Source organism: Nicotiana tabacum, chromosome 11, assembly GCF_000715075.1.
Source record: "Nicotiana tabacum cultivar K326 chromosome 11, ASM71507v2, whole genome shotgun sequence".
Classification (NCBI taxonomy): Eukaryota; Viridiplantae; Streptophyta; class Magnoliopsida; order Solanales; family Solanaceae; genus Nicotiana; species Nicotiana tabacum.
In genome coordinates, this window is record NC_134090.1 from 103,837,638 (window position 1) to 103,849,765 (window position 12,128).

Below are 12,128 nucleotides of genomic sequence, written 5' to 3' on the forward strand. Positions count from 1 at the left end.
GAAGAGAAAATTTAGGAAGAACGGTGTGGGAAAAAAGAGGAAAAACTAGAGAGAGAGAAGAAAAAAGAGGGGGCGGAGAGAGCAGTATACATTCGATATACACTCTGGATACATAGAATATACAAGGACAGAATTTATTTTGGAAGGAGTAAAAAAGATAGAACCAAATTTTCTGAAATACTGAGAGCGGAAGAACATCATAGAGAGTTCATATCTAGAAAGAAAAAACAAAGAGAGATTTCCGCACTATTTTTCTTCTCCATTTTTACTAGTTTTCTCCGTGTTGCTGGGATTTCTTGATTAAGGTGTTGAAGCTACTGTGTTGGGCTTTCTGCTACTGTATGTTGCTGTGTTACATACTACTTTGCTGACCTTCTTCTTCTTGTATTGACAATACCAGGTACACAAACGATACACTGGTTCATCTTGTAAGCTACTCGAAACATGAATGCAAAAAATGAGAAAGATTTGAAGTTGTAGTTTAATGTAATCTTTTATTTCTTTTATTGTCTGTATGTAGAACATTCTATGCACTGCCCATGTAAACTCTTTAAACGACTCACTTTCGAAACCTAACTATAATAACTCGAAAGTATGTAAATAAAGTAGGACATTTTCTTCATTTATTTTAGAGAAAAACGAAAAATAAAAAAATGTAGTCATTCTAATATTATCTTTTTTTAATAAATAAATAAATAATGAGACGAGCCTCGCCAAATAAAAATGCAAATTGCGGGGCCCTCAATAATTGATCATAATAAATACTTAGAATTCGGGATGGACCGTTTAGTGAATTTCACTGCCTTCCCCAAAGATAATAACGCGTTAGACTCTTTAGACGCGATTTAATTAAATTACATTCTTAAACTCGGGTGCACATTTATGTGACCCAAATCCAAATTTCAACGGAGTCGAAATGTGTCTCTAATCAGGGGTACATTGATTGTGACGTGGTCCGAGATGCATGTCCATGACGTTGCAAATTCCTTTAAAAAATAAGAATGAGATGAGCCTCACCGAATAAAAATACAAAATTATGGGGCCCTCGGTAAATATTTGCTTTAAAATTGCCTAGACTTCGGGATGGACCGTTTAGCAAAATTTCACGGCCCTACCCAAAGTAAATGATACGTTAGTCGCTTTAGGCACGCCTTTTAATAATTTAATTTTCTTAAAACTCGGGTGCACATTTATGTGACCCAAATCCAAATCTCAACAGAGTTGAAATGTGCCAACAACCACGGGTGCATTGATGTGACGTGGTTGGAGATGTATTTCCATGATGTTGCAATTCTTGAAAAAAATATATAATAATAATGACGAAAGCGGTTAAAAGTTAAAACTTGCACATGAGCTCATAATTGTATAAAATCAGATAAACAAACCAAATATGACAGTTGAGCGATCGTGCTAGAACCACGGAACTCGGGAATGCCTAACACCTTCTCCCGGGTTAACAGAATTCCTTATCCGAATTTCTGGTTCGCGGACTGTAATACAGAGTCATTTTTTTCCTCGATTCGGGATTAAATTGGTGACTTGGGACACCCTAAATCTCCCAAGTGGCGACTCTGAAATAAATAAACAAATCCCGTTTCGATTGTCCTTTAATTGGAAAAACTCCTTTGTCCCCACGCGGGGGCGGAAAAAGGAGGTGTGACAGCTCTGACGACTCTGCTGGGGATAAAACCCAGAATCTCTGGTTCAGGGTTAGAAATTCGAGCTTAAAATAACTGTTATAGTTGGCTTTATTTATTATCTGATTTTTACATGTTTATGCTTAATGTGCTAAATGTTGCTTTTTACCGCTTTAATATTATCTGAGTTGTGTATATAAAACTGCTACGAAACCCTTCTTCTTTCTGAGTCCTCTGAATTTATGGTGCACACGTGCGCGTGACCCACTTTTCTATTAGAACTCATACCAAATAAGACGAAGTTGGGACAAGTAACTAGGCCGAGTAGACTTTCGTGCTCCCGGTACGTTGCCCCCACTTCGGCTCAAGCTGTCCACTTGGGTAAGCCAGGTCTAGAACAATATGCCTCAGGTTTTTCACTTAGAATAACTCAGCTTCATGCCGGATCCCTAGTAGGAACGTTTGTTTGCATCACGTGCACTTGACTTTGGAGGCTCAACACAGGGGTTGGGTCTGTCTAGGACAGGTGTACCAAAAAATGAAAATGACCATCCTGATGCATCATACTTGCTGCTACTTGCGCATTTATTTGATTCGGACTTGTGTGTTGACTAACTTTTGAATATCAGGAGTAATATGTTGAAATTGAAAAAAAAAATAGCGGTTAGGGAATTGATTGTTTATTTTTGAAAAAAAACCAATGCCCAAATACTGTCAAAACTCTGCCGAAATTTTGAGAAAATGAAAAAAAATGTCTTATTAGTTTGTTTTATTAAAAGCAAAGGAAAAATAGAAAAAAAAAGCGTTGTTCTGTCTTGTTTTTCAAAAAAAAAAAATAGAAAAAAATAGTTTGTCTTGCCATAAAAATGAAAATGAAAAAGAAACTTGTTTTTAAAATGGTTTTTTTTATTTATTTATTTGTTTATGAAAATGCCAAAATAAAAAAATAATAAAAAGAGTCGGGCGTTGAAAGTGGTTTTATTATTTGTAGCATATATATATATATATATATATATATATATATATATATCCAAAAAGTTTTTCTTTATTTCCAAAAAATGTATATATATCTTTATTTGTTGCAAAAATATTTATCTTGCCAAAAAGTCTAGAAAAGTTTTTTAGACCCCCAATTTTCAAAACAAAAAATCCAAAAATATTTTCCATTATTGACTTCTTTAGAAAGTCTTTTTAATTATTTAAAAAAAATAAAAAATATATATAATAAAATAAAAAATCCAAAAATATTTTTCCTTCTTCTTTCAAAATTGAAAAAAATTGAAAAGAAAATTCAAAAAAACAAAATACTTTTAGAAGCATTTCTTTCATTGAAAGTAAAATTCCAAAAATATTTTCTTAGAAATCCTTCTTTGCAAAAATGCTCCCTTTCTTCTTTATAAATCTTTCCTTAAAAAAAAATAATAATAAAAAAAAAGTTAGTTCATTTACTTATTCATGATCTGCCCGAACTACGCGGGTTTGATTTTCACCGGATGTGAGATACGTAGGCAACCCTCATCGGGTCCAACCCCCCCTTTTGCTAAAATAGCCAAAAACAAATAAATAATAATAAAAAAAATATGTCAAAATTTTAATTCTGTCATAAAAAAGTCGGGTGACGCTGTTTTGTCAAAACATAGCCGAATGTTCCCGAAAGGGACGCCGGAAGGCTGACTTTGCATAAACAGCCACATTTGGGTCGTTTTTTAGGATTTGGTCCAGTTGACCCACACAGCCTTAAAAATCTTCGTCCCCGAGACGTTGAAAGGCCGTGTTTGCAATATTGAGTTTTCTAATTTGAAAAACGATAAAAAGAGTCGTAAATAAGTCAGGTGATGTTGTTTTGTCATAAATAGCCCGAAAGGGACGCCGGAAGGTTGACCTTGCATAAACGGCCACTTTTTGGGTCATGTTTAAGATTTGGTCCAGTTGACCTACACAGCCTTAAAAAATCTTCATCCCCGAGGCATTGAAAGGCCATGTTTGCAATATTGAGTTTTCTAATTTGAAAAACGATGAAAAGAGTCATAAATAAGTCAGGTGATGCTGTTTTGTCATAAATAGCCGAATGTTCCCGAAAGGGACGCCGGAGGGCTGACTTTGCATAAACAACCACCTTTGGGTCTTGTTTAGTATTTTTTGTCCAGTTGACCCACACAGCCTTAAAAATCTTCGCCCCCGAGGCGCTGAAGGGCCGTGTTTGCAACACCAGGTTTTCATTGTAAAAAAAAAAACAAAGATTCAGCGGTCAGGTGAACACCGTTTGGGCTTTTGGTCAAAATAAGCCGAGCCAGCTTCGGCCGCGTCTTAAACCGTTCTTGCCAAAATAGCCTTAGAGTATCTTTCAGTTGTCGAAAGGTTATTTTCGTAAAAGAACGGACAAAGTGGCATAAAATAATCCTCCCCGGCCTCAAAATTCATGTGAAATTTGGAAGGGGGCACATTTGCAAAAATAACCGTTTGGCTGCATTTGTCAAACGGAGAAATGAGGCTGGCCATTTGTTTTTGAGTTTGTAAATCTTTTGATTAGAATAAGTGGGTTATTTGATTTTCGAGTTTGTAGGTCATCTTCAAACCTTTGAAACCCAGTTTGTTTTAATATGAAAATTGAAAAAATGTTTATTATTGTTTATCTTTTATTGGACCGAACTACGCAAGGTCTGATTCATGCGGGGTCATGATACGTAGGCAATCTCCATAAGATTCGACCACAACAAAAAAAAATCGAAAAAAAAATCGAAAAAAGAAGAAAAATGAAAAAAGAAAAAGAAAAAAAAGGGAAAAGATGTTGTTAATAATGAGGACCGACTGAGTCCATTCTAACCTGTTTTGCTTTGAATCACAAAGAAAGTTAGGTGGTTGGTTTGTGGTAAGTCGGAAATACAAGACCCATAAGCACACTTTGCGGGGATCAGGCCTGATAACAGAAGCACTCGAATCCTATTGGGACTTGTTGACTAAGGTTGATGATATTGAAGTTGGCAATGGTCTGGACAATACTGATGCGAAGCTCAGTGGCTGAGATGCCAGTTTTGATAAAATGGGAGGACGCTCCGTTCCTTGGTTAGCAAGAGAGAAGCTTTTGGTGGCTTATTTTGTTGTCATTTCTTTTCTCCGGATTACTAGGGTCGTAATTCGGATATTGTCTTGTGTCAAACTTTCTCATATTTCCATTTTGTCATAGCGGTCTGTTTAAGTTTTGTCCAGGCTATTTTAGGATTTTATTCTGGTTTGTTTCGTTTGTTTTGTTATTCAAACCATTTCACCGGTAGTCTAATACAAAATCCGGTCTTTTATTATTTCCATTCATCTTTTTGTTTAGTCCTTTTATCATTTTTGTTCAGCGCCGATTCTAGTGACATGACATGCGCACGCAGTTTGGGCCTAATCTTAAGAGTTAATCATAAAACCCCGGAAAGGTGATCAGAACATTTAAAGGAAATAAGGACGGTTTGAGATTATTCGGAGCTCGAGTCATGTGGAACTAGGGCAAGTAAAACACAAAGAAAACCGTTAAAAGCAAGATTCACCTTTCATGATAATGAGAGTGAGAGTGTCGCCCAACGGTGCTTTAGAAGTGACAAATGAACAAACAGATGTTGAATATAATTGTCAAGACTAGCACCATCAGAAGAGGCTACAAATCTTTGTTTAATTGTGTTGTTTGCATTTGGCATGTTTTGAAGACTGGAATGACGAAGACATTTTGTTCTGCTACCTAAACACTTTATCCTTCGTTACCCCTTTTGAGCCTTATTTATTTTTCTTTCATACCCCTCATTCGGAATCATTAGCAACAACTAGAAAACACAAGCATGGCAGGTAAACAAAAGAAAAAAAAGAGAAAGAAAGAAAACAACAAAACGAAAAAAAAGAAAAGAAAAGAAAAAAGAAAAGAAAAGTAAAATGATAACAAAGAAAAAAAGAAAGTCAAATGAAAAAAGAGGAATTGGGAACTATGTTTGACCTGATTCCTCAAAGAGGATACGTAGGCGCTTTACGGCTCGGTCATAGGGTGCATAGTGCGCATAATGTGCGTAATATGCATAGTGTAACATAGTATAACAAAAATAAAAATCCCCAAGCAAGAAACTGGGGCAAGCGTCGCGCTTGTAGTAAGCAAAATTGGTTCCGAAGGTTGTAATTTTGAACCCCAAATTTATTTTGTTTTTTGAGCCTTTAATACCCTTTCTTTCTAGCCTATCCAAAACCCACATTACGGTCCAAAGAAAGACCTTCTGATCAGTCTTCAAAAGATGTCAAGTCAGACAAATGAGAGTCTTACCGGTGAACATAACACTCTGTTCCACAGCAGAAAGGACTCTAATCCCCAGCAGAAAGAGTCATACCAGCAACACTCCAAATCCCAGCTGGAAAGTGATACAAATGAGAGAGTCTTATCGGTGAAATTCTTTACGGACACCATAAAACGATGAAAGCTGAGAGAAAAAAACCAAAATGAGAGAGGCTTGATAGTGAAAACCCTTCGGGCACTACAAGTCGAATAAGATTAAGAATCAGATGGGGAATCTCCAAGTGAAGATTGAAAGACGATTGACGGCAGAGGATAGGCCACATGTGCATGTCATGATTATTAGAGTCGGTATCGGCATTTGATATGCTTTTATTTATAGTTTCTTTTGTTAAAGAGTCATCTTTTTCCTTTGTCTTTTATTCGGTTCCCCTTTTGTTTATCTTTCTCCTTTCATGGAAAATTCCCCAGTAGAGTCTGTTTGGTCAGAACCAGTGGGAAATGACTTCAAAATAGGCCATCAACTTTCCAATCATGCAAGATGAGATCTGATTAGTACATCCAAGTGGTATAGTCAGGAAGGAACAAGCGCGAGGCCAGTGTCAAGAAAGATATCCCAGCAAAAGAGAATTGACAAAAGGATTGACGAGTGTCAAGAGGGATACCCTTGCCAAAATCAAAGGTTATAAACCTCAAGGCTAAGGCCCGTGGACAAATCAATAAGAGCAATGGGCATGATTTGGGAAATTCGTACGAGACTAAAAGGTCGGGAAAATGACAGTTTCCGAATTATGCCACAAAAGAAGAGGGATATCCCCAGCAGAAAAGGATCATTCCCAGCAAATAATATCGTCCCCAGCAAGTTTTTTGGAACGCAGAGCAAGGAAGGAGAAAGGGAAATCCATCCCTAGTAGGAGTATCACAACCAACCACCGCGTTTTAAACTGACAAATTTTGTTTGATTTGAAACAGGTAAAGGAAATGGCATTGATGACAGAAAGACATGCCACCAGGGATATTATCAAACTGGGGCAGAAAATTTTCCTTTCATTTAGAAAATTTTCTGGAAGTCAGGTACCCATTCGAGGAAGAATAAAGATAACACCTTCCTCAAGGGAAGTGGTTTTTGAACCGGTGTTATCCCCAGCAGTGTTGAAAGAAAGAAAATAATGAGTTTTAATAAAAGGAGTTGTATCCCCAGCGGACAGAACCAAAGAGATGAAACTGGTGTTTAGAAAAAGCAAAAGCCATTATCATCCCCAGCAGCTTCCAGAAGAATGAAGCATCGATTTGAAGGGATAGAATTCCCCAGCAGCGTTATCCTCAACAACATTATCCCACAAAGATAACACTTTTATCCCCAGCAATGTTGAGAATAAATAAAAAAAAATTGAAGGAGGGAAAGAAAGGAGACTCCCACAGTGGTATTATCCCCAGCAAGCAAGAACAAAGCAGCGCAAAGGAAAAAGAAAAGAAAAGAAAAAATTACAAAGGTAAGTTTCTCAAATCATTGATCTTTACATTTTCCTCCTAGGATAAAAAGTCCTAATCTGATGAATTTCCCTCCCGATACAATCTTGGTCCGATGGAATTTTTTCTTCCAAGATAAGATATCAAATCTTAGTCCGATGAATTTTTCTCCTAAGATATCAAATCTTAGTCCGATGAATCTTTCTCCTAAGATAGAAATCTTAGTCCGATGAAATTTTCTCCTAAGATATCAAATCTTAGTCCGATGAATCTTTCTCCTAAGATCACAACAAAATGGACCTAGTTTGACGATTTATCTCCTAGAGTCACAATCTTGGTCCGATGGAATTTTTTCTCCCAAGATAAGATATCAAATCTTAGTCCGATGAAATTTTCTCCTAAGATACCAAATCTTAGTCCGATGAATCTTTCTCCTAAGATAGAAATCTTAGTCCGATGAAATTTTCTCCTAAGATATCAAATCTTAGTCCGATGAATCTTTCTCCTAAGATCACAACAAAATGGACCTAGTTTGACGATTTATCTCCTAGAGTCAAAATCTTGGTCCGATGGAATCTTTCTCCCAAGATAATATAATAAAATCTTAGTCGGATGAATCTTCTCCTAGGATCAAAATCTAGTCTGATGAATTTTCTCCTAGGATAATTTGAAAAAGAAGAAGTTTGAATTTGAAAAAAAGGAGTCATTTTTTTAGTTTTCTTAAGATTATCAATATTCAGTTGTTGTTGAGGTCAGGAGCCCGCCTGGAGAACGGAGGCTGAATTATTTTTAAAAGTTGTTGTCAAAGTCAGGAGCCCGCCTGAAGAGAGGAAAGACGTTTTATTTTTGAAGTTGTTTAAATCTCGCCAACCTAAAGAAAGGAATGACATTTTATTTTTAAAAGTTGTTGTTGAAGTCAGGAGCCCGCCTGAAGAGAGGAATGACGTTTATTTTAAAGGTTGTTTGTTTGAAGTCAGGAGCCCGCCTGAAGAGAGGAATGACGTTTAATTTAAAAGTTGTTTGTTTGAAGTCAGGAGCCCGCCTGAAGAGAGGAAAGGCGTTTTATTTTTAAAAGTTGTTGAAATCTCGCCAATCTAAAGAAAGGAATGGCATTTTATTTTAAAAGTTGTTTGCTTGAAGTCAGGAGCACGCCTGAAGCGAGGAATGACGTTTATTTTCAAAGTTGTTGTTGAAGTCAGGAGCCCCCCTGAAGAACAGAATGACGATTTATTGGTTGAAGTCAGGATCCCCCCTGGAGAACAGAATGGCGATTTATTGGGTGAAGTCAGGATCCCCCTGAAGAACAGAATGACGATTTATTGGTTGAAGTTAGGAGCCCGCCTGAAGAAAGGAAAGGCGTTTTATTTTTAAAAGTTGTTAAAATCTCGCCAGCGAAAGAAAGGAATGGCATTTTTGAAAAGTTGTTGAAGTCAGGAGCCCCCCTGAAGAACAGAATGGCGATTTATTGGTTGAAGTCAGGAGCCCCCTCTGAAGAACAGAATGACGATTTATTGGTTGAAGTCAGGAGCACCCCTGAAGAACAGAATGATGATTTATTGGTTGAAGTCAGGAGCCCCCCTGGAGAACAGAATGGCGATTTATTGGTTGAAGTCAGCAGCCCCCCTGAAGAACAGAATGACGATTTATTGGTTGAAGTCAGGAGCCCGCCTGAAGAGAGGAAAGACATTTTATTTTTAAAAGTTGTTGAAATCTCGCCAACCTAAAGAAAGGAATGACATTTTATTTTTAAAGTTGTTGTTGAAGTCAGGAGCGCGCCTGAAGAGAGGAATGACGTTTATTTTAAAAGTTGTTTGTTTGAAGTCAGGAGCCCGCCTGAAGAGAGGAAATGCGTTTTATTTTTAAAAGTTGTTGAAATCTCGCCAACCTAAAGAAAGGAATGACATTTTTAAAGTTGTTGTTGAAGTCAGGAGCCCGCCTGAAGAGAGGAATGTCGTTTATTTTAAAAGTTGTTTGTTTGAAGTCAGGAGCCCACCTGAAGAGAGGAATGACGTTTATTTTTAAAAGTTGTTTTTGAAATCAGGAGCCCGCCTGAAGAGAGGAAATGCGTTTTATTTTTAAAAGTTGTTGAAATCTCGCCAACCTAAAGAAAGGAATGACATTTTATTTTTAAAGTTATTGTTGAAGTCAGGAGCCCGCCTGAAGAGAGGAATGACGTTTATTTTAAAAGTTGTTTGTTTGAAGTCAGGAGCCCGCCTGAAGAGAGGAATGACGTTTATTTTTAAAAGTTGTTTTTGAAATCAGGAGCCCGCTTGAAGAGAGGAATGACGTTTTATTTTTCAAAGTTGTTTGTTGAAGTCAGGCGCCCACCTATATAACGAGAGGAATACTTTTTAGTCTTGTACTTCAGATTTTGAAATCAATTACCTCGCCGGAAGGCAGAAGGTTACAACAGGAATCCCCAGCAGGAAACAATAAAAATCCCCAGCACCGGGAAGCAGAAGGTTGCAACAAGAGGTCCCAGCACAAACTCAAGTGCATGTGTCAAAAGGAAGAAAAGACGCATTTTGAAAGAAAGGGCATGTAAACATTAAATTATGCCCAGCATATCAAATCTGATGAAGAAAGCCGTATCCCCAGAGGAACCACCGAAAAGCTTAATGAAGAAAGCCATGTCCCCATCGGACCGAACAAAATGATGAGAACTGGTATTCAGAAAAGCAAAGGGCCAGAAGCCTCGGAAGAAAAGCATCGGAAGAAAAGCACCGGAAGAAACGCAAGCAGACAAGAAAGCAGGGCAATAAGAACAAATTGCAGTCTAGCCTAGCTTCTTGTTTTCTTTTAAGCACGGTGTAACAAGGAGATCGGTAAGCAGTGGTAATAGCATGCAACAACAGTAACATTGCAGTCCCACGGTAGTCCCAGCTACCAAAACTTCCCGAACTACATTGACCTGATTCCTGTTTAGCCCAGGATATGTAGGAAACCTTTGAAGCAAAGGTTCGGTTAAATCTTTTTCAAAAAATGCTTCACACGGAGTACTCGGATGGGCAAAAATCGCTCACTTTATCTTTGCCCGAAAGCTCTTCGTGTTTTCGAGCAAAGAGGGGCAGCTGTGAACACCTATTTTTTGACAACATTTAATTTTTTTTATCACTTCTTTTATGTAAATATTTTAGGGGGTTTTAACATACTATTATTTTAGCTTTATTACACTTTTTATTATAGGATAAAAATATCAAAAAAATTAAAAGCTGAATTATCACTATTAATATTTTTATTATTATTTTTTGTTTTTTTTATATAAAAAAATCCGAAATATTTTTTTTAAAACAAAAATAATAATTTCGGGAATGATTTAAAAAAAATAAGAAAAAGGGAAGTATTGAATAAAAAAAATATATAAAAATAGGTGGAATTCTTTTTTTTTTTTAAAAGTAAAAGAATGTTGAAAATTTAAAAAAATAAAAAGTTTTGTGGAAATTTTTTAAAAAAAGTAAAAAGTAAAAGAAGGTTGGAATTAAAAAATAAATATAAAGGTATCTGAAAATTTTAAAAATTTAAAGTAATTGAAAGTAGCATTTTTGAAAGAAAAAGAAAAGATAGTGGTTTGTTTTTTAAAGAAAAGTTAAATAAAGTGAGATTCTCTTTTAAAAAAATAAAAAGTGGGATTTTAAATAAGATAAAGTAATTAAAGTTGGAATTTTAAAAATAAAAGTAAATAAAGGTGGGATTTCCTTTTCTAAAAAAATAAAAGCAATTTGTAAGTGGGATTTCTTTTAATTAAAAAAATAATAAAATAATAAAAAAACAAATCTGAAAAATAGAAGAGTTAGGAAGAAGGGAGTGGGAAAAAAGAGGAAAAACTAGATAGAGAGAAGAAAAAAGAGGGGGCGGAGAGAGCAGTATACACTCGATATACACTCTGGATACATAGAATATACAGGGACAGAATTCATTTTGGAGAGAGTAAAAAAGATAGAACCAAATTTTCTGAAATATTGAGAGCGGAAGAACACCATAGAGAGTTCAAATCTAGAAAGAAAAAACAAAGAGAGATTTCCGCACTATTTTTCTTCTCCATTTTTACTAGTTTTCTCCGTGTTGCTGGGATTTCTTTATTGAGGTGTTGAAGCTACTGTGTTGGGCTTTCTGCTGCTGTATGTTGCTGTGTTACATACTACTTTGCTGACCTTCTTCTTCTTGTATTGACAATACCAGGTACACAAACGATACACTGGTTCATCTTGTAAGCTACTCGAAACATGAATGCAAAAAATGAGAAAGATTTGAAGTTGTAGTTTAATGTAGTCTTTTCTTTCTTTTACTGTCTGTATGTAGAACATTCTATGCGCTGCCCATGTAAACTCTTTAAACGACTCACTTTCGAAACTTAACTATAATAACTCGAAAGTATGTAAATAAAGTAGGACATTTTCTTCATTTATTTTAGAGAAAAACGAAAAATAAAAAATGTAGTCATTCTAAGATTCTCTTTTTTTAAAAAATAAATAAATAATGAGACGAGCCTCGCCAAATAAAAATGCAAATTGCGGGGACCTTAATAATTGGTCATAATAAATACTTAGAATTCGGGATGGACTGTTTAGTGAATTTCACTGCCTTCCCCAAAGATAATAACACGTTAGACTCTTTAGACGCGATTTAATTAAATTACATTCTTAAACTCGGGTGCACATTTATGTGACCCAAATCCAAATCTCAACGGAGTCGAAATGTGTCTCTAATCACGGGTACATTGATTGTGACGTGGTCCGAGATGCATGTCCATGACATTGCAAATTCCTTTA